General features: G+C 37.9%; 1 protein-coding gene across 2 annotated transcripts in view; it reads left to right on the forward strand.

The window, feature by feature from the left end:
* Positions 1–17,412: 17,412 nt before the first annotated feature.
* Positions 17,413–27,265, forward strand: part of CSNK2A1 (casein kinase 2 alpha 1) — a 60,277-nt gene continuing 50,424 nt past the window's right edge. The window contains exons 1-2 of one of the 2 annotated variants that reach the window (XM_074211818.1): positions 17,413–18,042; positions 25,042–25,104. The gene's annotated coding sequence lies outside the window, so the exon portion shown is untranslated. The remainder of the gene's footprint in view (positions 18,043–25,041; positions 25,105–27,265) is intronic. The other variant, XM_074211817.1, reaches the window with a different exon arrangement.

A 27,265-nucleotide genomic window follows, 5' to 3' on the forward strand; every position in this document is an offset into this window, starting at 1 on the left:
GTCTATGGTACCTTTTAGGGGGATATAGTTTCCTTCCTTATCTCTTTTAATGATATCTATTTTTGAAGCTGCTTTGTCTGAGATAAGACTACTGCAGCTACCTCTGCTTTTTTTTACTCCTGCTGAAGCAAAATATATTTTGTTCCAACCTTTTATTTTTACTCTTTACTGTATATGTATCTCTCTGCTTCAAATCCTATGAGTTTCTTGTAAGCAGCATATGGTAGGATTCTGGTTTTTAATCCACTCTGCTATTTGCTTACTTTTTAAGGGAGAGTTCATCCCATTCACATTCAAAGTTATAATTACTAACTCTTTATTGCCCTCCATTGCTATCTTCCCTCTGTTTGTATTTTCCCCTTTTTTCCACTTTATTCATATTGCCTAGTGTTTTGTTTCTAAATACCACCACCTTCAGTGTATTTGCCCTTCTATATCCAACTCCCCTCCCTTTCTTTCCTCTTTCCCTTTGCCCCTTCTTACTTCCCTTCCTTCTGTTAGTTCCCCTTCCCTCCTCCCCTTTTCCCCATTTAATATTTGAAAGGTAAGATAAGTTTCTTAACTTAACTGAGTATATGTATGTTAACTTTAAGCAAGATCTGATGAGAGTAAGATTCATGCGTTTCTCACCTGCTCCCTTTTCCCCCTCTATTGCAATAGGTCCTTTGTACCTCTTAATGTAATGAGATTTACCCCATTCAATCTTTTCTATCCTTTTGTCTCCTTACTGTTCCCCTTTTTAAGGAGGCATTGTTTTTAAATCATTCTATCTGAGTCAAAGAAAAGTCATGAGTGTTCACTTCTGGCTAAGTATATTCTCTCTAATAGAGTTACAATTCTCAAGACTTATGAGAATCTTTCTCCCAGGTGAGGATATAGCCAGTTTCATCTTATTGGATAGCAGGGTTTTTTCCCCTTACCCCCCCCCCCTTTTCTTTTTACCTTTTCATGTGTCTCTTGAGTCTCCCGTTTGATGTCCAAATTTTCTATTTAGCTGTGGTTTTTTTTTTCATCAGGAATGCTGGAAATCTTCCATTTTGTTAAATGTCCATCTTTTCTTAGAAACAAGCTGCCTAAGTCTTGACTCCAAAAATTTATATTTTATTTGTTAGCTACTGGGGAACATCCAGGAAGACTTCACTGCTAACCATATCCCATAGAAATCACTCACTTCTTTTGGCCAAGATGGTGGAGAGAAGACAGGTACTGTTCTAAGGTGTCTTGGTTTTCCCTCAGAAATAATATGAAACAAACCTCTTAACAGAAATCTGATGGAGGGGTGGCACAATTTTGCCAGACAGTGGATTTTTGGCTACATTCCAAGCTCTCTTACTCTTCAGAATATCTCATCCTAGGCCCTTCAATCCCTTAATGTTGATGTAGCCAGGTCCTGCATAATCCTTACTGTGGCTCCTTGGTATTTAAATAGTTTCTTTGTGGCTGCTTGCAAGATTTTCTTTTAATTGATAGTTCTGGAATTTGGCCACAATATTTCTTGGTGTTTTCATTTTAGGATCACTTTCCAGAGAGGATTGATGTATTCTTTCAATAACTATTTTGCCCTCTGGTTCCATGATATTAGAGCAGTTTTCCATTACTAAATCTTATAATACTAAGTCCAGGCTTTTTTTTTTCCCACTTCAATGTTTTCAGGAAGACCAATAATTTTAGGTTATCTCTTCTCAATCTGTTCTCAAGGTCAGTGGTTTTGCTGATGAGATATTTTACATTTTCTTCTCTTTTTTTCGATCCTTTGGTTTTGTTTAACAGAATCCTGTTGTCTCATGGAATCATTAGTTTTCATAGATTCCATTCAATTTTTTTTAGAGAAGAATTCTCTTCATTTACTTTTTGTAACTCCTTTTCCAATTGGTCAATTCTATTTTTGAAAGAGTTTTCCATTTGACCAATTGAGGTTTGGGGAAAATTATTTTCTTTTGGCATTTTTCAATTGTATTTTCCAAGGATTTGTTTTCTTTTTGCAAGGTTTTAATCTTCTCTTGGGTTTTTTTCCAAATTTTCCAATTGGCTTTTAAACTCCTTCCTGATTTCTTCATGGTAGTCTTTCCATGCTGGAGAACAAATCATGTTCTCCTCAGAGGTTTTAGATCTCTCTGAGTTAGGGTTTTTATCTTCTGGGAATTTTTCTATTGGACCCCCCCCCCCTTTCCACTGGCATTCTTCATTCTTGTGGGTGGGGCTGGTTCACAGAGGTTTGGTGTTGGGATCCCTAGAGGTTTTACTCACTGAGTTTAATAACTTGGGCCGGCCAGTAGGGGGTATTGGTTGCTTTTTCTAGAGTGTCTGTGATCTTGATTTGAAGCCCTTTCCCTTGGCCTGGAGGGTGGTGCTGCTGGATACTTTTAACCTTGAACAATGTAGGCTATGCCCTGGGGTGAGGTAATTACTCTCCCTATTCACAGCTGAGGGAACTCTGCTACCTAGGCCTGAGCCTGGGGAGAGGAGGGGGGTAGGCGGAATGGGTGGAGAGGAAGGCTGTCACTTTGTTTGTTCTGGGGAAGAGTACAGCTTCTGGGAAGCTGAAATGAAGGTATGGAGTCTGAGGTCCTCCAGACCAGAGGAGTCCTGCAGATCAATATCTGCAACTCTCCTGCATTGGAACTTGCCCTTCAGCCCTTCCAGTAAGCCCCAAACCATCAGTCTTACAGCCAACGCCTCAGTACTCCAGTTGGTTCCCGAACCACATCTCTCACAGTCAACACCTCCTTGGCTGATCTTAGGCTAGTCCAGCTCTTACCCCTCCTGGCAGGCTCTCTGCTCTCTGTGCCCTGCTTTTTTTCCCCCTGGGTTTTGTTGATCAGATTTCTTTTTTTTCCCCACAAGGCAATGAGGTTAAGTGGCTTGCCCAAGGCCACACAGCTACGTAATTATTAAGTGTCTGAGACTGGATTTGAACTCAGGTACTCCTGACTCCAGGGCCGGTGCTCTATCCACTAAGCCACCTAGCTGCCCCTCGATCAGATTTCTGTTAAGAGATTTGTTTCATATTATTTCTGAAGGAAAACCAGGAGATCTTAGAACAGTGCCTGTCTTCTCTCCACTGTCTTGGCCAGAAAAAGTGAGTGATTTCTTTGGGATATGGTTAGCAGTGAAGTCTTCCTGGACATGCTTCCGCAGTAGCTAACAAATTAAAATATAAATTTCTGGAGTCAAGACTTAAGCAGTTTGTTTCTAACCTTTCCAGTTATAAGCACTTTATAAATATTTATTGACAGGGGTAGCTAGGTGGCACAGTGGATAGAGCACCAGCCCTGGATTCAGTCAGACCTGAGTTCAAACCTGGCCTCAGACACTCAATAATTACCTAGCTGTGTTTCCTTGGGCAAGTCACTTAACCCCATTGCCCTGCAAAAATAAAAAAAAAATGCTTATTGACTTATTTGATTATAGGATTTAAAGTTAAAAGAGGCCTTTGAGGGGCGGGTAGGTGGCGCAGTGGATAGAGCACCGGCCCTGGAGTCAGGAGTACCTGAGTTCAAATCCTGCCTCAGACACTTAATCATTACCTAGTTTTGTGGCCTTGGGCAAGCCACTTAACCCCATTGCCTTGCAAAAAAAAAACAAAAAACCTAAAAAAATTAAAAAAAAAAATAAAAGAGGCCTTTGAAAGTATGCAGTCCAACTCTCTTGTGTTATCAAATGGGATACGGAGGTCTAGAGAGACTGCTTGCTTTCATATACTCTCCAATAAGATTGGAATTACCATTCTTCTCTATTCTCCTCTGATCCTCTCCTTTCTCCTTTTCTAATACACCTCTCCCTCCTCTATGTGTTGGAATTCCTCCTCTTTGGTTTTTAGGGTTTTTTTGTTTTTTTAGATTTTGCAAGGCAATGGGGTTAAGTGGCTTGCCCAAGGCCACACAGCTAGGTAATTATTAAGTATCTGAGACTGGATTTGAACCCAGGTACTCATGACTTCAAGGCAGATGCTCTATCCACTGCGCCACCTTCACTGCCCCTTCTGTTTTCTTTCAGGGCTGATCTCAGTTGTTACCCCCTCCATGAACACCTTCCCTAAACACCCCCATATGAATGGGATCTTCCTTCTCTCAACATTTTGCCTGTACTACTTCTTGACACTTGTCCCAGCCTCCCTTGTATTATAGTTTTTAGGATCACTGAACGTAAGAGCTGGGATGATAATTAGAAGTCATATCATTCATGTACATATCTCCCCTAAACTTTGTAACTCTCCTAGCACTGAGCAAGTGTCCTGTTCTTGCTTATTGGACATATTAAGGTTTGTTATAAAAGATGAGCAGGATTTAAACAGAGAGAAGGCAATCAAAAGGAACTGGAGACAGGGGAAGGTACAGAAGTACTTGAACAAATGCATAGAAATAAGAATGATTAATAGAGGTTAGTAAGGAGAACAACCTGACTAGAAAAGAGGGGAATCCTGGAAAATAAGGCTTGGAGTGATTACTTGGGGTCCTTTTGTAGAGAATCTTGATAGCAGGATAGAAGAATTTTGACTTGATTCTTAAAGCAATGGAGAGATATTGAGATATTATTCTGAGTGGAGAATGAACTTAATCAAAGTGGTATTAAAATGAGTAAATCAGGTAATAAGCATTTATTAGTTGCTACAGGTCAGGCACTGGGCTAAGTCCTGAAAAGACAAAAAAGGAAAAGCAGTCTCTGTACTCATGGAGCTTACATTCTTTTTTTTTAATTTTTTTAAATTTTACAATTTTTCCCCCCAATTTCACTTCACTCCCCCCTACAGAAAGCAGTTTGATAGTCCTGACATTGTTTCCATGCTATACATTGATCAAAGTTGAATGTGTTGAGAGAGAAATCATATCCTCAAGGAAAAAAAATACAATATAAAGAGATAACAATTACATAATAACTTTTTTTTTAATTTAAAGTCTTTGGTCTTTGTTTAAACTCCATAGTTCTTTCTTTGGATACAGATGGAATTCTCTATTGCAGATACCCTAAAATTGTCCCCAATTGTTGTGCTGATAAAAATGAGCAAGTTCATTAAGATTGATCATCAACCCCATGTTGCTGTTAGGGTATACAATATTCTTCTGGTTCTGCTCATCTTGCTCAGCATCAATTCATGCAAATCCTTCCAGGTTTCTCTGAATTCCCAACCCTCATGGTTTCTAATAGAACAGTAGTATTCCATAAGGAACATATATACCACAATTTGTTCAGTCATTCCCCAATTGATGGACATTCACTCAATTTTCAATTCTTTGCCACCACAAACAGAGCTGCTATGAATATTTTTGTACAAGGAGCTTATATTCTAATTGGAGAGATAACATGTAGATAAAGAGGTGCATAAACAGAATAAGATCAACAGTAACCTTAGGGAAAGACAAAGCAGCAGGAGAGGAAGACCTCCTGTAGAAGGTAATGTTTAAGCTAGGTCTTGGAGGAATCCAGGGAATTGACTGGATTGAGGCCAGAGGCAGAAAGCAGTATGGAAGCTTGTATTCAAATTCAGGGAGAAGTTAGGCTGTAATGGAAAGAATTTAGGGCTGGAAGTTAGGAAGTAGAGCCTTGGCTCATCTAACTAGTCCTATTGCCTGGGGCAAATCATTTGCCCCTGGAACTAAACTTCTTCATCCCAGCCATGGAAAGGAAATATAGCACTTCCTCCATGGAGCTGCTATGAAGTAACCATTGCAAATGTAAATGTTACATGTGAACCATTCCCCATCCCTCTACCCATTTTTGCTGATATCACATTCTTTAAAATCATATTCATTTCCAAACATTTCTATTCTTCTATATTTCCCTTCTTCATTTAGTAATCTCTTGTAATAGATTTAGAAAGGGACAAAAATAGTTCAGCAAAATCAACCAATACATCCACTGTGACTGATAGAGTATGTAAGATTCCACAGCTATAGCAATAGGAGAAGGTACATTTCCCCAACTTTTCTCTATGGACAAAATTTGTCATTATAATTCTACAGCATGGTTTCATTTTCTTGTCTTTTTATTTCCATTATAGTCATTGTTTTCCTGGTTTTATTAACTTTGCTTCACATCAATATATATATAAATCTTATGTATTTTTAAATTCTTTTTATTTTTTAAACTTAAATATAGAATAAGGGGGAAATTGTCTTGTATGCAGCAAAATATGAGAGGATTTATAATATAAAGTAAAAACTTCCATTTCAAGAAAGCATATATATATGTATGTATGTATGTATATATATATATATATATATATATATATATATATATATATATATATATATATATATGTTAAATATACCCATTGTGTTCAAAATTTTCTTTGTTTCCTTGCAAGTTTTCTCCTCTGTTGTGTATTGTTTGTACCCCTCAGGAGGGCTACAATTATACATGTATATACACACATATACACACACTTATAATCATACAATACATACACACACATACATATATATACCCATTTGTAGATATATCCATACACACACACACACACATATATATACATTCATATTTATAGATATCTATTTGTGGGGTTTATGTATATCTCTCATTTTTATAACATTTCCTGAAAACAATCCCTCCTCAATCCTCTAATTTATTTAAACTCTGAATCATGCTGTCCTATTTATTAACCTACTGCCCTTCCAAGAATCCCCAAGAATCCTTCCTCTTCATTCTCTTCTATAATGTCCCTCTCTATTGATTTACACATATTCTTCTATAATACCCCTTCATCTTATTCTCTCACCCTCTAACTCAGTACCTTCCCTATCCCTTCTTGTTTCTTTCTTAATTTGAAAGGTAAATATAGATATTCCCCATGAGAGTAGGTTTCCAGAACTACCAGCTTTTGTTCCCCATCTAATTCCCCTGTATCAATTCTTCCTCTTGTACTTCATTAGTGTAAGATGATAACTTTTTAATCTTTCCCTAAACCATTTTACTTTTTAGAAACTCATCCTATTCAACTCTATTCTAATCCATCCTTTGAACTACTCAATTACTATTAACAATCTTGAACATATGATTTACATTTCCATGTATGTATAGTAAATAACTTGTCCTTATTGATCCCCTTATAATTAATTTTTGATGCTTACCTTATATTTTTCTTGGATATCATATGTCAATTTTTTAATAAGCTTAGGTCTTTTTTGCAACAACATCCTTAAAGTCTGGTAATTTATTGAATGTCCATTTTTTTCCCCACTCAGGATTATGCTCAACTTTTCTGGGTATGATATTTTCAGCCACAATCACAGTTGTTTTGCTCTTCAGTATGTGGTGTTCCATGATTTGTGATCTTTCAATGCAGTCACAACAAAGTCTTGTGTAATTCTAATTGTAGCACTTCTCCTATATATGTGTGAATTTTTTTTTTACAAGGCAATTGGGGTTAAGTGACTTGCCCAAGGCCACACAGCTAGGTAATTATTAAGTGTCTGAGACCGGATTTGAACCCAGGTACTACTGACTCCAAGGCCGGTGCCTTATCCACTACGTGTGAATTATTTTTTACCTTGCTGCTCTTAATAATTTTCTTCCTTATCCTGGGGGCTTTGGAGTTTGATTATGATTTTCCTGTCAGTTTTCCTCCTGGGATCCCTATCAGGTGGTAATGGGTGAATTTTTTCATTTCTACTTTCCCCTCCTGTTCTAACACTTTAGGACAATTTTCTTTATTTCTTGTATTATTGGATCAAGATTCTTCTTTTGATTGTAGCTTTCAGGTAGTCTGATTATTCTTATGTTTTCTCTTCTTGACTTATTCTCCAGATCAGTTATTTTTCATATTCCCTTTTATTTTTTCATTCTTTAAATTTTGTTTTAGTTCTTGGTCTCTAATAACTTCCCCTTGCTCATTTCTAATTTTCAAGCAGTCATATTCTTTTTTTTTTATGTTTTTGCAAGGCAAATGGGGTTAAGTGGCTTGTCCAAGGCCACACAGCTAGGTAATTATCAAGTATCTGAGACCAGATTTGAACCCAGGTTCAAATGTAAATGTTACATGTAAATGTTACAAATCTGACTCCAGGGCCGGTTCTTTATCCACTACGCCACCTAGCCACCCAAGGAGTCATATTCTTGATTCTGGATCACCTTTTCCAGAATCTTTTCTTTTTTAAAAAACATGTTTCCTCATCTCTCTTATTTGAAGTTTAAAGTCTTTTTTGAATTTTTTTGAGCAGGTAGACATTTGATATTACTCTTTGTCGTAGGAGAAACTTTTTTTGCTTTAGCATCATCCTCTGAAGATGAACTAAGGACTTCTCTATTCCCATAGTGACTATTTTTGGTTGGGTTCTTCCTCCTTTGCCTGCTCATTATTTTTTTATTAACTGGTTATTATATTTACTTCCAGTAGTGGAATGTGGGGGATGGTGCCTCTGGCTGCAGGAGCTGTAAAGTGGGTCCAGTTTCTGAATTCCTTTCCCCTTTGAACCACAGCTGGGTCCCCCTCTGCATACTGTGCTGGAAATGATTTTGCTTTCTGAGAACCCTCCAGAGGCTATATCCTTCAGTTCTTTCCTCTATCCTGGAACCAAGACCCAGAACTCAGTTCTCCCATAATTGTCCACAGCCAACAGTCACTGGGAGTGTGCTGGTTCATTGGTTTTTTGTTTTTTTTTTTTTTGCGAGGCAAATGGGGTTAAGTGGCTTGCCCAAGGCCACACAGCTAGGTAATGATTAAGTGTCTGAGGCGGGATTTGAACTCTGGTACTCCTGACTCCAGGACCCGTGCTCTATCCACTGCACCACCTAGCCATCCCCTGTGCTGGTTCATTCTTGCCCAAGACATATGGGTAGCATAGCTGGGCCTGGTCTCTCTTTTATACTGATTTCACTGATCAGATGCCTGAAGGTGAGAATTCCTGTGTCTGTGGCAGAAGCTACCTCCCACCCCAGCTGGAACTAGGGCTCCTTATGCTGTTTCCAGGAGCTAGCCTGGAGGTGTTTACACTTCACTCAACCTGACTGGCTAGTTAATGAGGTCACTGAACCACAATAAAGTGCCTTGCCTCCAGGTAAGGATTTATAGGTCTCTGAACAATTATCTGAAACTCTGGCTGTCTCTTCCTGGGAGGATGGTCTTCTTACATCATGCTCATTATCCTCCTAGGTTTGTGATTAACATAGGGGGTGATCTTAATTTTTAAACTTACAGAGCAAGGTGACCCATATGAAATGTGTCCATTACCACAATATAGTTATGAGAAATTATTCTTTCACATCACCCCCATTTTGATCACAGCTGACATTATTATGTTAGCTATAGATCAACTAAAGAAGTATTAAAAAAAAAAAGAGGGGCATTTTGGAGGGAAAGCTAGCATCTCTTAGAGACCTAGGTCATTAGAAGAATGGACAAGCAACAAACATGAGTCCAATCTTAAAAAGAGAAGGTTGCAGAGATCAAAAAAGGGGGGGGCAGTCCTTTATTAAATAACCCACAAAAGGGAAAAAAGAAGAAAAATAATAAACTTTTGATCCATTTCTTCTTTCTTCTGTAGCCTTCTTTGATGCAGTTCTGTTGCTTCAGATGTTATTAATGATCAGGTTTTTCCAAATACATTCAGGTTACTTGTAGATATTTTTTCTTTTCACTACTAGAAAATAAAATTCTGGAACTTCTCAGATCATGACAATTTACATTTTGACTTGCCCACTGTCATATGGATATGCACAGAAAATTCAGTTATACATAGAAATCAATCTAGTTTTGTTTTTAACATCTTATTCCTTTAAATCATTTATAATACCATTTGGAGGATAACATTTCTACTTAACAAAATAAACTTCCATAAAATGTGAATTTCACTGAAAAAATGAATTATTTAAAGATCTACTGAATTAATTTTGAACTTATAACATATATATACACTTGATGATCATTTTAGATCAGAGAGTATCCAAGTGATTATATAAATAAAAACAGTTTAAACCTTTTGTTAATATTTAAAATGAATCAAAAATCCTTAACTGAAAAATGTATTTTCTCTTTAAAATATTTCAAAGTAGACCACAGCAACATGTGGTTGACAATAGTTGCTAAAACTATAGATTAACCTGGCTGGCTATTAGAGCATGGTAGGCCAAAATAAAGGCCAAACGACTTAAATTTCTAAAGCTGATTTTAATACTAATCACCTGACTTGATTATAGCAATTTACCATAATGATCAGGGACATCAGAAAAGGAAAATTCCATTATTTAATTTGATGTCCATTTGCAGGTAGAGGTCATGTAGCTATAAAATGTCTTAAACCAGACTTTAAATCTGCCAGGTGAGACATTTTCCAAATGTCACATTTGGGAAACTGAGTCAAAGAGAATCCAAACTCATATTGTGCTGAACAGCTTGCTCTTTCTTTATCTTGCCCCAATGAGCCTGTCACCTGTAGTGCCCAACTCCCACCGGTTTACTGGCATCCATAGATAATGGTCCACCAATATTTCTTTGATACCTGGATTTCAGACTCAAGATAGAAAACCAATTTTCAGTCCCATGACTTCTTTAATAGCAATTTCCTATGATCAGACGAGATTTAACTCTAAACTTTACAGACTAAAGCAGGGCTATGCAACTTTAAGATTATCTTAGGGATGCATAAAAATAAAATAATTATTCGAGGGTCAAACTCAAAATAAAAAATATAGTACACTAATATAATAGTTAATTTATATTCTTAGTTAGGTTTAGCAAGCCCTATGAAAAGTCATGGTACTTTTAACTACTTAGAAAGTAAAGGAACAAACATCATCATTATGACAGGCAAAGGTGCAAAGTGTGAAAGCAAATACAACAAAGCAACAACACAACAATATAAAGGTAGGTGCATACTGACTAGTCTACATTGTACAGACGGAACACATACCATAGATCAATTGAAAACTCCATGTGATATGTTTCCTATATATTCCATTTGTAATATAAAAACACAAAAGAAAATTAACAAGATTATTTATTAGTGATGGAATTTAAAAATCTAAAACACATTCCATGCAAATTATTTTATTTTTTCACTTGTGAAAATTAAAATCTGCAGGCAGACTGATTAAATAGCACCATAGGCCATATTTTGGACATCCCTGGTCTAAAGGATTGGAAAATGCCATGTAGATACTAATACATTGTTGGTGGAGCTGTGAATTCATCCAACCTTTCTAGAGAGCAATTTGGATTTATGCCCAAAGAGCAACAAAAATGTGCATACCCTTTGATCCAGCAATACCACTACTGGGTCTATACCCTGAAGAGATTATGAAAAAGGGTAAAAACATCATTTGTACAAAAATATTCATAGCAGCCCTGATTCTGGTGGCAAAGAATTGGAAATTAAGTGAATATCTTTCAATTGGGGAATGGCTTAACAAATTGTGGTATATGTATGTCATGGAACACTATTGTTCTATTAGAAGCCAGGAGGGATGGGAGTTCAGGGAAGCCTGGAAGGATTTGCATGAACTGATGCTGAGTGAGATGAGCAGAACCAGAAAAACACTGTATGTCCTAACAGCAACATGGGGGTGATGATCAACTTTGATGGAATTGCTCATTCCATCAGTGCAACAACCAGGGACAATTTTGGGCTATCTGCAATGGAGAATATCATCTCTATCAAGAGAAAGAATTGTGGAGTTTGAACAAAGACCTTCAAATTAGGGAAAAAACTCACTATCTTATTATGTAATTTTGCTATCTCATATTTTATTTTTCTTCCTCAAGGATATGATTTCTCTCTCATCGCATTCAACTGAGATCAATGTATACCATGGAAACAATGTAAAAACTAACAGAATGCATTCTGTGGGGGATGGGGGGAAGGGAATCAGGAAAACATTGTAAAACTCAAAATAAACAAAATCTTTCTTAAAAAAAAGAAGAAAAACAAACAAAAAAGGAAAATGCCATGTAGTGATTATAATCTTAGAGTGGTAACAATATGAAAAATCATAAAATTTTATGTATGTTACAGAGGAGATTTTACAGCAAAAGATTTGGAATGTATTATGTATTAACCCATAGCTAATTGTTTCACAAATAGTAATGTTGAAAAATGGAAACTTCTCTATGACAACAATAAGCAATATCTTCACATTATTACAATAAATTAGGTTATAGATTTGAAAATTTAGGCCTTATACAAATCACATTAATTGGCCTTTCTCCCTAGTTACTATTTTTAAAAATCAACAATAAATATTCCTAATATTAAAAAGGACAATACATTAATTGTGAACTTGTAAAGTGGTGTCTTTCTTATTCAATCTCAAAGCAAAAATAAATCTTAAAATTGGAATTTATCCAACCTAAATTGGTATAAAATTTTTTGTTTTTAAATTATCATAAACTCCCCCAAAAAATTTCTTCTAAAAGAGAAATCTAATCCCCTCCTTCACCATTTTATAATCTAAAAGGAAAAAAAATCATGGAAGGAGAAAATATCACTCTCATTTCAGAGAGAGAGAGAGAGAGAGAGAGAGAGAGACACCAATTCGGTCAATCCAAATAATAGTTTTTGCCTTTTGTCAGCTACTTTGGGAAAGGGGGTGAGGGGGGGAAAAGAGGAAGAGAGAGACAGAGAGAAACAGAGTCAATCAGATCAGAACTTAACACCAAATCATGAGTTTTTGGAAAAGAAAAAGATCCAATTTGAGGAGGGGGATTGAAGAGGTAAATTGGCCAATCTGGTCACAGGGACATGACAGCACACTTGTCCAGGCAGAGATAGCTGAGAGCTCTTTTCTGTCAGTACCACACAGAACACACAGTTTAAAACAAACACCTATAAAATATATAAACCAAGTTAGAGCACCTCTAACCAGATAGACCCCCCCACCCCGAGGTTGAAGGAAAACCCATATTGCTCTCACACTTGAGGGTCCCAAGGCATTAGGGTGCCAGACAGGATCCTCACATTCATCAGAAGTATCACAAAGATCTAGGTCTTGGCCCTTTCACTAAACTTAGATCTAACAAGTCTTCAGTACCCACCCTGGCTGGAATTGCCGCCAAAGATGATAATCTTTAAAACCAGAGATAAAATCCAGAGAATATTTAATTTCTAAATAAAACAATGGAGTTCAAAAAGTATTAGCCTTGCTTCATTCCTGAGTCAGTTTTAACTAGGCTCAAAAACTATCTTAGTTTTTTTTAGAGATCCCATATCCAGCATGGCAAAAAGGTAGTCTAGCCCATTTCCTAGTCAAAATTGTCTAAACTCACATTAATCAACTTAAAACAGGGTTCAGAATACAGCTGAGACTTTAAAAGTTATAGACCTCTGTCTTCCCAAGGAGCCCATCTGACTACAGAATGGAGCATCTCTTTCTTTCCAAGGCACAAATCTGAGTCCAGAGAGAGACCTGTCCCTCCTCAAAATTCCCATCCATCCAAGTCACAACACAAAACTGTGAACCCTAAAACTGTAAGAACCTCAAAAACATAGGGTTAAAATAAAATGATAGAAAATATAGATTAAGGGGTGGCTAGGTGGTGTAGTGGATAGAGCACCAACCCTGGAGTCAGGAGTACCTGAGTTCAAATTGGGCCTCAGACACTTAATTACCTAGCTGTGTGGCCTTGGGCAAGCCACTTAACCCCATTGCCTAGCAAAAACAAAAACAAAAACAAAAAAACGAAAAAAAAAACCCTAAAAAAAGAAAATATAGGTTAAACATTTTTAAAGTTTTATTCTCTAGGATCTGACTCAACTTATAGGTGAAAATCTTTATAAGGTAATGACTACGAAGAACTAGGAAATCAAATTTTTAATTTAGAATAAAAGAGAAAATCATTAATCTCTTTAGTAATGATAGGAATTTGCACAATATCTTGATCTACAAAGATTATCACTGAAAAATAATTATCTGAAACTCTGTCTCTTTCTAGGATGATGGTCTCCTTACATCCTCCTTATCTGCCTAGGTTTGTGATTAATATAGGGAGAGATCTTAATTTTTAACTAGAGAACAAAGTGACCCATATGAAGCCTCTCCAACACCACAATATAGTTATGAGAAACATCTTAATCATTTGTTAGCATAATTCCAAATATTCGATCGATTTTCTACACTGGAGAAAAATTTGGAAAGCAAGCAAGATAGAGAACAATCAGATAAATGAGTACAAGTCATTTCTCAAATTTCTGACTGCATAAATCTCGGCATACTTAACCTCTCAGTACCTCCAAACAATTCTCTAAGACTAGAGGGTTGCTAATTTGTATCAATGGACTTTTGGAATGGGGAAGGAGAGAAATTAAAAACTATCAAGAGTTTCCACTGTAGAAGCTGTAAAATAAAAGTTCAGATAAAATTAGGAGTTCCTCTAAAAAAGATCCCTCTTCTGAATGATAAAATCCAGAAAAACAGGGACCCTTCCTTATCTAAACTTCATATTCCCTCAACAGAACAAAGGAACATAATGCTAAAATGTTTATTGTACTGAATCTTATAAACTACATAATAATCTCTCACTCTTCCCCAAGAGTTCTAGGGAGGTTAAAAACAGTCTTTTAAACTTTGCATCTTTCTCACTATACTACTTGGAATTTCAAACCTTTCACAACTAGGATGGCTGCAGACTTTTCTAGCCTTTTTAAATGCCATTTCTCTTAATGAATGAACTCTATTATCCAGCTCAATAGGCCTACTTACTATTCCTTACTGGATGCTGTTTCCTGACCTAAGCCTTTCCATAGGCTATGTCCTTCGTCTAGAATATACTCCCTCCTCACCTCAGACTCTTGGAATCCCAAGGATCCTTCAGAAGAGTCAGGTTCCCCCTCTTCTCCAGCTATTAGTGTTTAATATATACATATATACTTATTTATGTAATGACATAACATATATTATGTTATATATAATACATGTAAATATGTTATATAATATGATATAGATAGAAAGATAGATAATGAGATAATCATAATAATCATAATAATAATAATAATCCATTATCTGGTAGATAAGAGCAACAGTTTTGGAATCAAGTCATCCTGGGTCCATAAAGGAAAAAATTATATATTTTTATATATTTCATTCTATAAATATTTTTTGGACAAGAGCTAATGATTTTGTTGATATAAGGAATATCTGATGAGGAAAACTCTACCAAGGCAGACCAATACCTCATATATATATTTGCAAATATTTATTTGTGCACATGTTGTCTCCCAGTAGAAAGTTAGCTTCTTGAAGGCAAGATTTATTTGATTTTCAACTGTGAATTCTGGGTTCCTAGCAGGCATTTAATAAATTATTAATTGATTGATTTCTTATTCCCAGCACTATGCTCTGCACGTACATAATTCAAAAAGTATCAATTTAATGCCCTTCATTTCAGGCATATAAAAGTCAATTCCCTGGGAGGGGAGGAAGTGGAGGGGATTTGTTTATTTGTTATTTTTGATTTTTCGTAGCAGGTGAAGTGTTATTATAGATATAGGGAAGTCTGGTGGGGAAACTATCACATCATCACCTTAGAGAGTTGCCTCAGGCACAAATGGAGAAACAATTAGATTTCAGCTAGTATGTTTCACAGTCAGAACTTGAACCCAAGTCTTCCTGACTTCAAAACCAATCCTCAAACCAAAGCCTCCTCTTCTCCCATTCTCCACTTTAAAAATATGGTTATATCATGGCACTTATTCTCAAAGAATTTACAAATTAATGAGTTGGGGGAGGAAGAGATGCATTAAGGGGAGGAGCAGAAGCATTCAAAAAATATGCCCAAGTGCCACAGGCAATTGAGAAACAGAATTTCATTTGGCAGGAGGAAGAGGTTCAAGGTCTTTCTTTAAAATAGGGATGGTACCTGAATCACACATGAAAGGAAATTCCACAGGTTTTTTGGAGAAAAAAATCCATCCATCATAGCCACAGTAAGTAAAAACAAAAAAAGAGAAGAGGGCAGAATTATGCTGGAAAATGCATAAATTTGTGATCAGGAGACCATGGTTCGTATTCTGCCTACTTGTGTAATTTAAGATGCAATTTAAGATGATTTCTGAGGTCCCTGCTAGCTCTAAATCTATGATCCTATGACTGAAATACGAAGGGAAGGTAATAGAGTATAATAATATTGGGCAGATAAGTTGGAAAGAAGTGTAGGTCAGGAATCTGTCATTCACAAGTATTGAGTAAGAAATTCTGCTATGTCCTGTAGATACAAAGAAAGGAAAAAAAAAACCATCTGTCCTCAGGGAACTCCTAATGGTGGAGAAACTATGTACAGACAAGAGATATCGGGCATAAATGGAAGGCTGTTGTTTTTCCTTCCTTCTTGAAGAGGACCAAAGGCAGGTGATACCATCCATGCAGAGACATGCAGGTGAGTTGGATTTAAATGGGGGAGGGCTTTGCAAAGTCACCAGCCTCACTTTCTCTTATGGAGTTATTTGGGTCCAGGGGTCAGATATGGATCAGGATGGTGGTCGATGGCCTTGGATGCAATGGAAGACTTTGGTCTTTTTAAGCTAAGGTCTTTAACAGATCACAATTTGACTGGGGCATCACCCCATCCCAGTAATTAAGGCTAGGTTAGAAAGACAAGAGACAGGAGCAGCTAGGTGGCACAGTGACTAGAACTCTGAACCTGGAGTCAGGAGGACTTGAGTTCGAATTTGACTTCAGATACTTGATACTTAGTTACTTAACCTCATTGCCTTGCAAAAACAGGCAAAGAGAGACATTTTTTTACCTAGTCCAAAACAAACGATAAAAAAAAAAAACTAAGCTGGGAGAGGAAGACTGGAGTTTCTGGCCAAAAAAAGAAGCAATTGCTATTTGTTTTCACTCAGCCAATCAGGGACCAAATAAATGACCGACGAAGATCTGGAAGTATAAGTATAGTCAGACTTCGAGGGCAACCGGGGAAAAGCAAAATATTAGGGAGGAGATAATGCATCGATGCTTAGCATTTATGCCCTTTTACTGGGCATGACATCACTCACCTTTATGGTTAACTACGGCGAGCTCCCAGAGGGCGGGGATGGGTCCTATCTAAATCTGCCAGCCACAGTCAGCGTGCAGCCCCGACACCGGAGCCCTGGAATGTTTGCAGAACTGCACAAGCCTGGCAGCCCCGGCCCATGAGTGGGAAAGTGGAGAAAAGTCAGCGCCAAATTCTCCAAATCCTTCCTCTCTCCTCCGCAGGGCTCGGATCCAACCGCACCCCCAGGGTCGGGGCTCCACGGCATCCTCGGGTCCCTAAATAACCCGGGGCCGACAGAGGCGCCTCCCAGTTTTCACACCTGCCCGCCCCACAGGGACGAGCCCAGCAGCGTCCGGAGAGAAGGCAGCACGCCCCTCCCCCGCCCGTGACGTCGGCACGGGGTCAGTGAGGTCACTCACCCTAACCTTTACCCTCACAATGTTCTGCCTCCTTTCCCGGGAAGCAGGGAGTTTTGAAGCGGAGAACACGGGAACCTTCAAGTTAACCCTAAGGCTTCCCAAGGAGGCGCGGGGAGACTACAGCTTCCAGAATGCTTTGCCCTGAACTCTGGAGGTCGCGATGCTGTTTCCTAAGGGGGCGGAGTTGCAGCCTGGACGAGTTTCCGTAGTTGATTTGAGGATGAGAGGAAGTTGTAGTGACCTCCTTCCATCTTAGATTAGACCGGACCAAGGACGAGGACGAGGGAGAGGAAGCTTAATTCGATCGCCCTCTTGTGCGCTGTTCGGGGAACTCTATGAACGGGACCACGTAAACTAGTTTCATATACTTCATTCTCATACTTCTACCCGAGTACTTCTTTTGTTTCTCCATGTCGTCTGGGAGCACGGACCACGGACCCCACCCCCCCTCGAAACAATATATAGTATGACCCAACATGGCAGCGTTCACTTAGCTTCAAGTAGGGGCGGAGCCGGAAGCTGTCCCACCCCGCCTCCCCGCCTCTCTGCGGGAGGGCGGGCGACTTGGAAGGGGCGGGGTTCCGCTTCCGGCAGCGGTGGCTGCAGCCTCGCTCTGGTCCCTGCGGCTGGCGGCCCAGCCGTGTGTCTCCTCCTCCGCCGCCGCCATATTGTCTGTGTGAGGAGAGGGGAGAGCGGCCGCCGCCGCCGCCACCACCACAGGTAAAGTGGAGCGGGGGAGCCGAGGGGCTGGGAGTGGGGGTTCGGGCGGGGGGAGCGGGGTTCGCTTCTCAGCCGGTCTCTCCAGATTGCTCCCAGAAGGCCTCTGCCGCCTTCACCCTGCGCCCCCCCTTGCTGGGGGGGCGCCCAGCAGCCTTCGGGGCCACTGCTCGGGGGGCCGGCAGCGGCCGGGACACCCCGCGGGGCGCGCCGCAGCCTTCCTGGGAGGGGGAAAGGGAAATCTGCAAGTGTGTTAGGGTGGGGTGGGAGGGGGCTGGGGGGGCAGCCTGGAAGGAAAGGGGAGGAGACAAGGGTGGGGCGGCTGCGGGGGGGGGGGGTGTTGTAGAGGAGGAGGAGGAGGAGGAGGAGGAGGGGAGCCCCCGGGGAGGGAGACCTTGGAGGTGGGGTCACTGCTCACCCGTTGGCTGGGCTTTGGTTGGAGGGAAATTGAGGGTGGGGTCTGTCGAAAGTGTCGGACCCTGCTTGGGGAGGCACTCGGAAGGATGGGTGGGGTTGTAGTTTGAGAGATGATTTGGAGACGAGGTTTAGGCCTAGGAAAGATAAAGGGGGTCTGTTCCGAGCAGGTCTTAGAGTTGTAAAGATGATTACTGAAGAACATGTGAAGAAAAGGGGTTAAGTTAAGGTTTTGTGGAGTGTCTGGGGGGGAGGGGATGGAACAGGATCAGCAGTTTCTTGGCCAGAAAAATTGTGGGATTAGACAGTGGGGAGGAGCTTCTATAGGATGTACTCTTCGTTGGTTGGGGACTGTTTAGTTAAGTGAAGTTGTTTGCTTGGATGTTAGGAAAGATAGCTTTGTAGAAAAGAAAAAGGAAAGAAACAGGTGGCCCAAATATTAAAAATAGGAAACATTTTCAGTGGGATTGGCTTTCATTATTTTCTGGGACTAATAGATTTAGCCCACATTTGAATAAAATTAGAGAAGAACCTGAGAACAATCAAGACTAACATGTTTTTCCTACTTGCTAATATGACCTGTTTGTTCTTAAGTCAGTTGACTTGACAGGCAAGTCTGACTTAAGGGGATTGTTAAAATTTGACCTAGACCAGTGTCCTTGTAAACACCTCCAAAAATTTTGTACCCGTGGCTCTTCTCCATTCCAGAATTTCACCTTCAGCTTTCCTGGATTGATTTGCCTTGTTTCAACTTTGGTGCTTTGGCTTCATAATCTTTTATGCGGGAGGGACAGGAATGGGTAGTAAAATATTGAGTTGGAAAACAAATTGCCTTTTATGTTTTCTGTTCCCCAACAACTGAGAGTAAAGAGTCAAATTATACTGGAATAAGTTACCATAAAAATAAAATTTTGAAATAATAGAATTCAAAATGCTGGAAATAATCTAGTTCAGTTCCTTTGTTTTATATGTGAAGAATTTGACACTCAGGGTAGCTGATTTTTACCTAAGGTCATGGTAGCCTTAGTTTGGGTTCTTTAGTAAAGGAGTCATAGTGGGGAGGGAATGAGATCCAGAGTTGTAGAAGAAATTCATTTATGGGCAATAGTTGATTGTCATGCTTCTTAGGGGGCTGATAACAGCTGGTAACTAACTGCCTCTCCACAAGGATATTTTTAGTTCTCCCTTTTGCTACCCACTACCTTCCAGAATAAGAACTTTTGCCTCTCTGTTTGAACATTTTAGCTTAATATCCTGCCTTTTTACATTCCTTTCAACTAGAGAATGAATTCCTGTGATAAGTCATCTTAAAGTCTTTAGTAGATAAGAACTAAAAAAAAGTTTATTGGGAATGCTTTCCAAAGAACAAAGGATTACTTTACTGAGGTGCCTGGCTCACAGATGCTTGGTAGCACTGGGAAAACTTCTTGACGCTTAAATGTTCTGCTAGCATGAGACAGTCTCTGCTCTTTGATTTTTGTACAACAGTTCAGAGGTGGAAAGAAAGATCATCAACATGTGGCAAAATAGAAGTTTAGTTCTATTTAGATAGAACTTTCAGAAATGGTAGTTTTTTCTTATTCTGTCTGCCATAATAGACTTCCAGGAAAAATATATTTAATATGAAACTTATGGAGATGTTGTCATTTTGTCCTCGTTAATTTATATTGCCCATTAGAAATGTGTCAACAGCACAATCGAGTGTAGAGTTCAATTCATTTATCTTTTGTAAGCTTGTGCTTTTTAGAAATAAGAATTGTATGGTGAGAATATTTTTCCAGTTCAGTAAACTCTGGACATTATGGGAAGGCTACTATGAGTCCTACACATATCATTTGCATTGAAGTCCCAGGGCTGCAATCTCTTCAAAGGCCCTTGGATTTCATCTGTCACCTTCATTTCAAGTTTAGCAGTCAGGCCTGAGACCTGCTGAATTATGCAGAATATTTTATTTAGTGTTTGGAGAAAAGCCTTTTTATTCTTAGTTTAACCAACTTCTATAGAATCAAGTATTAAACATGTAATGAATTTTTTTTAAGGTCGGAGTATCTGAAATGAGGGAGACCAGGCTTGAGTTAAATGGGCTGTAGGAGAGGAAGTAACTAACTGAAAGAATTCTTGAAATGGAAGTTAGAAGTCACTGTGACCTTCAGCAACTCGATTTACTTTTTCAGGCTCCAAGTTTCTTATCTTACTAGATCAGGTGTTCTTAACTTTTTTGTGGTGTGTATGTTGGATCTTTTTGGCATTCTAATGAAACTTATGTATTCCTCAGAATGATTTTTAAATGCATAAAATAGAATACATAAGATTACAAGGAAACATTGAAATAAAATTATCAGAATGTTTTAAAAATCTAATTCAGTAACCTCAGATTAAGAACTCCTGCTACTTTAAGGATCTTTCTGTGTGACTTTCTGTCTTACATAATTATTTGAAGGAGTTAGTATTCTCTTTGTTTATAATTTTATTCTGTGTGACTTTCTGTCTTACATAATTATTTGAAGGAGATATTATTTATATAATTTCATAGAAGCAAAGAATTAAAGAACTTAACAGACTTTAGATAACTTATTTAGTTCCCCTTTTTAATAGATTTAAGAAAATGAGTAAGAAGCTTGCCCAAGTTTCCATAGCTAGTTAGTGGCATATCACATACCAGACCCCAGCTTTCTTTTACTCCCAGTCACAACATGCTTTCAACCACCTTTACACTGTAGTCCCTAGGCAGGGATGTGTGCACATAAGCACACAAGATAACCAGTATGACTTTATCTAGTATTGTATAAATTGCTCAGCCTTCTTTTGACAAAGAGCTTCGACTGAGAAGTCCTGAGTTTTTGGTTTCTGACCTGTCACTAGTTTCCTGGATGACCTTTAGTAAGTTGTTTACCATTTTTGTTTCATAGGAGTATTGAGAGTGAATTAATATTATTTTTGATAGCTGAAGCCACAAAAAGACAAAACATTTATCACTTGACAGTGTTTCATAATAGTGGGGGTAATGTGGGCCTACTACTAGACTTGCAAATAAGGAAGAAATTTCTCCAGGATTATTAAGACAAAATTCTCACTAAAGAAATCAGGATAATTATTTTTTTCCCCTATATTTTGTATTACCTAGAGAAGATTCTAGCAGATTTTGCAGTTTTTGTACATCATTTTCCCATGTTGTGGATAATAAAGATTGTTAGGCAAAAAAAAAAGTTTGGATTTCACAGTGGCACAAGATGCTGCTAGGAGTGACAATTCAGTTTTTTCTTTAGGATCCTCCACATAAGCTACCTACCTAGTAACTGTTGCTATGATGAGCAAGCTTTTTTTTTTAAACAACCATGTTACTATTCTTTCTGTGAAAAGAAATATTGATGCCTTTACTAAAGTAAAGGTTAACAGCTTAGTTCAAAGATGCTTGTTTTATGTTTTTGGAATCCTTAGAGCTCTTGAAGTTATTTGTCCATTGTCTTGTTTTGGTAGTTTCTCTTACATAAATTTATTTTACTTTGTTGAGAAAGTTGAGTATTATGAATTCTCTGGGATTATAATTAAAAGCACTGATAGGCTATTCAAATTTTTTTTGTAGGTTTATAGCAATATTTTCTAGTTGCTAAGGCAGCCCCGAAGTAATGAGACTTTAATACCAATAAAGAAATTGATTCTTAAAATATGAATCATTATTCAAATAAAGGGGAAATTGCAGGAGATTTCTAAGTTATGTAATATTTTATGATTTACTTAGAATACGCAGGAATTTGCCATGACAGTTTTTTTTTTTTAGGTTTTTGAACTCATAATAGTCATAGGACTTACTAAATGTTACAGGCTCAAAAGGTGAGTCGTTTACCTTTCCAAACTTGTTAATTCATTTATAAAATGAAAGGGTTATATTAGATCATCTCTAGATCCCATCCAGGTTTTAATGTGAGAAAAAATTTGAGAAAGTGTTATCCTATAGAACATCAGAATTGGAAATGACCTTAAAGAACATATGATCCGATACTCTCCTTTTATAGATCAAGAATAGAAAGTGAAATGACTTGGCTAAGGTTTCCTACATGTTCAACCCAACTTTGCAGACTGATTCCCAAGACTCTTTCTACAATGCAGAAACTGGGACATTTTCTGAAGCATTTCCTGTTTCAGTATCAATTTGCTTTGTGTACATGTGGGTATAATTTCCTAAAGGTGTTTGTAATTTAAAATTTAGAAGTGCCATGACTTTTATTCATTTAACTGAGACTACTATCAGTGAAGTAGATGGTTACAAAGGAGGTGGTTTAGGACTAAGACAAATCTTCAGACTTAACTTTCATTTCCATTTACAAGACTCTTTTTAATGAGATTTCTTGATACACAGTTTCTATTAGTAGATGAGGTCCCCTGTGTTGCTGGTACTTCTAGGGCAATATACTTTGTACTACTTAAAAGATTTCTTGTATTTGGTGGACCCCTAGTATCTCTTAAAATGGCTAAAATACCTTACCTCTGACATGGTTTAAAAAAAAATTCTCCAGTGTTCCTGGGCAACCTTGTACCAGGATCAGAGTTCCTTTATATCACGGGGTCTCAAGGAACAAAACTTGAGATGTTCCTGGTATATTGTGTAGCTAACTAAATACTTTGGTCTCTTGAGGTAGAATTATTTCTGCACGAATGTTTGTCTCTTCTCCCTGCCCTATCCTCTGAGAGGATCTTCCACTCTGCTTTCTTGTTTACTGTATGACTCTTATGCCATAAAACTCCCCAGGGCTGGAGCTAGCTTAGCATTCCTTGCTCTCTGTTTTTATAACGCTATATGTAATAACTGAAAATAGCATGTTTTGTTTTGTTTTTTTGCAAGGCAATGGGGTTAAGTGGCTTGCCCAAGGCCATGCAGCTAGGCAATTATTGTCTGAGGCAGGATTTGGACTCAGGTACTCCTGACTTTAGGGCTGGTGCTCTATCCACTGTGCCACCTGGCCGCCCCCTGTTTTTTTTTTAAAGCTGATTTTCATAATATTCTAGCTGCCCAACTAATCCAACTCAGATAAATAAACTGGGAAGTCCTGCCTATTAGACTTCTCAATTTTTCCTTACCTCCTCCGGTCCATCTAAAGACAGTTTTGAGAGAAGTACATTTGGATAATTTTGAGCTGAATGTTGTTTATAGTTAGATGTTAGTTTAGTTTAACAAACATGAATTGATTTGTGAAAGTTTTAGAACTTAAATACTGGGATAGACTGATTTAAAAAGAAAAAAACACAGGTCCTGCTGTTAAGAAATTTATACAACTTCTCAATTGTGTCATTGCAAAGGAGAGGTCCAAATAGTGATGTGAGACTTAGATTCCAGGAAGGCAAGATCACATTAAGCTAGAGAGGTGACATCTGAACTGGGTCTTGAAGGGAATGATTTCAGCAAGTTTGGTTGAGGTAGAAGAGGGTGGAGTTGTGTGTTTGAGACAGAGAAGGGCAAGAACATGGTTAAGATGAACCATTTGAGAAGAGTTGTTTACTTAGTATGGAATGAAGCATTGTAAAATAAAAGGGGAGAGACAGTTTAAGAGACAGACTGTGAAAGGCCATCAAGAAAGACAGGAAGAGAAGTTCGCTGTGGAAAGTTTTTTGGGGGATGGGGAATATGTGCACATGCTTGCACAAGGAATGATATGTTAATGCCAGTACATTAAGAAGATTGTTGGTATAGCACTCTGAAGACCCTTTTGTAGAATATTCAGTTATGTTGAGTTAAACTTTGGTTTCCAAATGTTATTTTTCAAATGTTTTCAAAGTTAAGGTTTATTGTGATATTAAAATTCTATGAAGTCATAATTTCCTAAATTGACTGGGGGGGTAGGTTTGCAGATGATAATTAAAAATTTGTTTAAAAATCTATAATTCCAAAGTAAGTTGCAAAATTTAATGTTCAAAGAACTTTCATTGATCATATTAGGGAAGGGAAGAGACTATTTAAATAATACTTAATATGTGTGAGGTAGTTGCTTATCCCCATTTTACAGTTGAGGAAACTGGCAAACAGGTCAAGTGACTTTCCCAGGATCACACTCTTGACTCCCAGCCTAGCACTTATCTATTGTGCTATCAACTTTCTAATCTTTAGCAAGACTAGCTGTCAGAATATGTCCTCAGTTTGTTCACCAAAACCAAGGGTAGGGAACCTTTTTTTCAGCCAAGGGCCATTTGGATATTTATAACATCATTTGTGAGCTATATTTGACCAAACTTGAATTCACCCCTAAAATGCTCCTAGATTTATTGACTTTTGAGACCCCCTCCCTCCAATGGCTATTTACAAAATTGTCGTGTTTTTTCCTTTTGGGGGGGAGTAGATAATCCTTATTTTGGGAAAGAAGTGGAAAAAAGTAAAGGGAAATAGTGCTTTGAATTATGAATAGGAAAGAACTCTGGACTAGGTAGGAGTTAAGTTGAAGCTCTTAGCCTAATAGAGCAGCTAGGTGACACAGTGAATAGAGCACCAGCCCTGGATTCAGGAGACCCTGAGTTCAAATATGACCCTTAGACATTTGACACTTAGTAATTATGTGACTTTGGACAAAGTCACTTAACCTTTAATTCCCTTTCATCCAGGGCCATCTCCAGTTTTCTTGATCCATATCTGATGATTGAATCCAGATGACCCCAGAGGAGAAAGTAAGGCTCATGATTTAGTACCACACTCCCTCACTGAAATCCAATTCACTTACATGTCATTGCATCATCTCCCTAGTAGCATGGTCTTTTCCCTATTCTTCATGTAATTTTACTTTAGAGAAGTCAAATCTCTTCTCTGAGTCTCCTTTGACCTGCAAAACCAGGGAATTGAGCCTAGATGGTTTTTAAAAATTTTTTCTAACTCTAATGTGAAAAATCGAGGAATTGGAATTTCTTAATAAATATGCACATTTGGGGTGGCTAGGTGGCATAGTGGATAAAGCACTGGCCTTGGAGTCAGGAGTACCAGGGTTCAAATCCGGTCTCAGACACTTAATAATTATGTAGCTGTGTGGCCTTGGGCAAGCCACTTAACCCCATTTGCCTTGCAAAAAACCTAAAAAATAAAACAAAATAAAATAAAATAAATATGCACATTTATACTGGTAGAAGTTGTAAGGTAGTAAGTTGAACTGTGTCAATTTATATTCTTCAATCTGCTTAAGAGGGGAGTTTAATTAATTTTTTAAGAATTGATACTTTTTATTTCTTATAACATCATAGTTATCCAAAGCATGTCTTCCCCTCCCAGAAAACCACCCTATATAACAATAAATTGTATTTTTTAAAGAAAAAAAAATCTCCACAATTGATTAATACATCAAAAAGTTCTGAAAAACTGCAGTGTGTAACACTTGTGGACTTTAACCTTCATTGGGAAGTGAGAGGGGAGGCTGAAGTGTCATCATTTGAATGCTACTTGGTTTTTGGTGGGGCTTTTTGGTGGGGGGAAGGGGTTTGGTGTGTAGTTGTTATCTATTTATATTGTTGTTACAGTATGTGTGGTTTCCTGACTCTTGTCTACTTTGTCCTTCATTGATTCATATTTCTTTTCAAACTTCTGTTTTCATTGCACATCATTTAAAAAAAATAGTTTGTTTTCAATTACATACAATAGTAGTTTGTACCTGTCATTTTTTGTAAGGTTTTGAATTGTAAAATTCCCCCCCACAGAAGGCAATCTGATAATCTTTACATTGTTTCCCCTGCTATATATATTGATTGAAATAGAATGTGTTGAGAGAGAAATCACATCCTTGAAGAGAAAATAATATATTAGAGATAGCAAAATTATAGTACATAAGGCACTTTTTTTTAAAATTGAAGGTAATAGGCTTTGGTCTTTGTTTAAACTCCACAATTCTTTCTCTGGATACAGATGGTATTCTCCATCCCAAGTACTTTAAAACTGTCCTTGATTATTGCATTGATGGAATGAGCAAGTCCATTAAGGTTGATTATCACCTCCATGTTGCTGTTCAATGTTCTAGTTCTGTTCATCTTGCCCAGCATCAGTTCATGCAAGTCTTTCCAGGTTTCCTCTGAAATTCCAATCCCTCTTGATTTCTAAAAGAAAAATAGTGTTCCATAACATACATATACCGGAATTTGTTCAACTATTCCTCAACTGATGGACAGTCACTCGATTTCCAATTCCCTGCTATCACAAATGGCTGCTATGAATATTTTTGTACAAGTAATCACATATCATTTCTTACAGCTCAGTAATATTCCATTACATTCATATAATATGTTTTGTTTAAGCATTCCCCAATTTATAGGCATCTTTGTTTCCAATTCTTAACTATCAAAAAATATTGATATAAATATTTTATATGAATGTTTTCTTATGAGTATAAATCCACTGATGGAGTCTCTGTTCAGAGGATGTGGACATTTTGGTCATTTTATTTGCATGATTCCAAATTGTTTTCCAAGATGGTTGTACCATTTCACAGCTCCACCAACATCTGTTAATATATCTGTCATTCCACAATTTCTCCAAGATTGACTATTGCCATGTTTGGTCATTTTTGCCAATTGAGGATGTGAAATGAAATCTCAGAATTATTTTGGTTTAGGGGCAGCTAGGTGGCACAGTGGATAGAGCACCGCCCCTGGAGTCAGGAGGACCTGAGTTCAAATGCGACCTCAGACACTTAATAACTACCTAGCTGTGTGGCCTCCAGCAAGCCACTTAACCCCATTTGCCTTGCAAAAACCTTAAAAAAAAGAATTATTTTGGTTTGCATTTATCTTAGTGTTTATTAATAGAGCATTCTTGTAGTTGTAAATACTTTGGAATTCTTTTGAGAGCTGC

Source organism: Macrotis lagotis, chromosome 1 (assembly GCF_037893015.1).
Source record: "Macrotis lagotis isolate mMagLag1 chromosome 1, bilby.v1.9.chrom.fasta, whole genome shotgun sequence".
Classification (NCBI taxonomy): Eukaryota; Metazoa; Chordata; class Mammalia; order Peramelemorphia; family Peramelidae; genus Macrotis; species Macrotis lagotis.